This window comes from Eschscholzia californica, unplaced genomic scaffold, assembly GCF_041429995.1.
Source record: "Eschscholzia californica isolate CP2 unplaced genomic scaffold, dmEscCali1.0.p SCAF_113, whole genome shotgun sequence".
Taxonomy (NCBI): domain Eukaryota; kingdom Viridiplantae; phylum Streptophyta; class Magnoliopsida; order Ranunculales; family Papaveraceae; genus Eschscholzia; species Eschscholzia californica.
Window position 1 is genome coordinate 35001 of NW_028238214.1, and position 2500 is coordinate 37500.

A 2500-nucleotide genomic window follows, 5' to 3' on the forward strand; every position below is an offset into this window, starting at 1 on the left:
AGCCGCCTCTTCGACTTCCCACGTCGGGGATGAGTTGGGCAACTCTTGGAAGCTTCCCATCCACCCCCGTGTCGAGCTTTGCCCTTGGGATGCCTTATGTTGCATCCCAAGGGCCAAGGCACCTGCCAGCCCAAGGGCTGTGCACGGCCTGGGGAGGGAGCTCACCCCTCCCCTATATAGTGCAAAGTTATTGTTTTCCCTATTTTCACAAGGAAACATCAAATTTTTAACCAAGCATACTCGGCCTTTGCTCCTTCGTTACTCGTCCAAATCCAACAAACTTGCATTCGTTGGAAAGGTCTTTTCACAAGGATTCTTTTGATATATAATAATAGCGATTCCGATAAATATTTATTTTTTTATGAATTTTTAAGTGAATAAACAATTAAAAATTCAAAAAAAATAGAAAAAAAATATTTTTTTCCCGATTCTTTCTCCAATATTCCTGATAAATACCCACACACCCACATATGGAGAATGGTCGAAAATGCTCGAGTGGATATCGAGATGTCCGACGAAGCACCACTTGGAAGGGCCGAGGCACGGGACGCCCGGGCTGTTGCTCGGGCCGGCACGGGACGCGCATGGGACAGCCCGGGACGGCATGGGACGCCCTCGCTACAGCTCGGGACGGCCAGGTACGCCCGAGACTTGGCTCGGGACGGCCTGGGACGCCCTCGCCATAGCTCGGGACGGCCTGGGACGCCCGAGACTAGGCTCGGGACGGCCTCGGCACAGCTCGGGACGGCCTGGGACGCCCTTGCCACAGCTCGGGACGGCATGGGACGCCCGAGACTTTGCTCGGGACGGCCTGGGACGCCCTTGCCACAGCTCGGGACGGCCTGGGACGCCCGAGACTTTGCTCGGGACGGCCTGGGACGGCCTCGGCACAGCTCGGGACGGCCTGGGACGCCCGAGACTTTGCTCGGGACGGCCTGGGACGTCCGAGACTTTGCTCGGGACGGCCTGGGACGTCCGAGACTTTGCTCGGGACGGCCTGGGACGCCCGAGACTTGGCTCGGGACGGCCTGGGACGCCCTCGCTACAGCTCGGGACGCCCGAGACTTGGCTCGGGACGGCCTGGGACGCCCGAGACTTGGCTCGGGACGGCCTGGGACGCCCGAGACTTGGCTCGGGACGGCCTGGGACGCGCTCGGCACAGCTCGGGACAGGCCGGGACGCCCGAGCCGAGCTTCGGGTCGCACGAAATCTCTTCGTATTCCGACATATTAGAAGCTTCCCATCATGTAGTAGGCCGAGCTTTGCCCTTTGGATGCCCTATGGTGCTTGGCGAGCACTAGGGAACGTGCCAGCACAAGTGCTGTGCACGCTCTGGGGAAGGAGCTCAACCCTCCCCCTTATAGTGCAAAGTTATTGTTTTGCCTATTTTCACAAGGAAACATCAATTTTTTAACCAAGCATACTGGGCCTTTACTCCTTCGTTACTCGTCGGAATCCAGCAAACTTATACTCGTTGGAAAGGCCTTTTCGCAAGGATTTTTTTGATATATTATAATAGCGATTCCGATAAATATTTATTTTTCTATGAATTTTTAAGTGAATAAACACCGGAAAATTCATAAAAAATAGAAAAAAAAATATTTTCTTCCGTTTCTTTTCTCCAATAATTCATAAATAATACCTCAATAGTATAAATGAAGAGAGAGTCGAAATGGCCCGGGTGGGTTTCGAAATGTCCCACGACCCCATAGAATGCACGGGCCAGCCGAGCCAAAGCAGGGGACGCGCATGGGACAGCAGGGGACGCGCACGGGACAGCGTCCCTATGGCTCGGGACGGCATGGGACAGTACGGGACGCCCTTGGTAAAGCTCGGGAATCCCATCGGACGCGCATGGGACGGCCTTGCTAAGGCTCGGGACGGGCTTGCTAAGGCTCGGGACGGATGGGACAGCACGGGACGCGCATCGGACGGCCTTGCTAAGGCTCGGGACGGCATGGAACAGCACGGGACGGCCTTGGTGAGGCTCGGGACGGCATGGGACAGCACGGGACGGCCTTGGTGAGGCTCGGGACGGCATGGGACAGCACGGGACGGCCTTGGTAAGGCTCGGGACGGCATGGGACAGCACGGGACGGCCTTGGTAAGGCTCGGGACGGCATGGGACAGCACGGGACGGCCTTGGTGAGGCACGGGACGGCCTCGGTGAGGCTCGGGACGGCATGGGACAGCACGGGACGGCCTTGCTAAGGCTCGGGATGGCCTGGGACGGCCTTGGTGAGGCTTGGACGGCACGGGACGCGCATGGGACAGCATGTGACGGCCTTGGTAAGGCTGGGCACGGCATGGGACGCACATGGGACACCTTATGGGGATCATCAAGGGACGTTGCACGGGACATTCTTAGCCATGAAGGGCCTTCACATGGGACATCTTAGGAGTCAAGAGCCGGCACATGGGACAATGGAGTTCACACGCACGGAACACTTCGGCTACTTCCGTTCGGAACGTCGTGGGATCTTTATGTCCCCATTAGCAC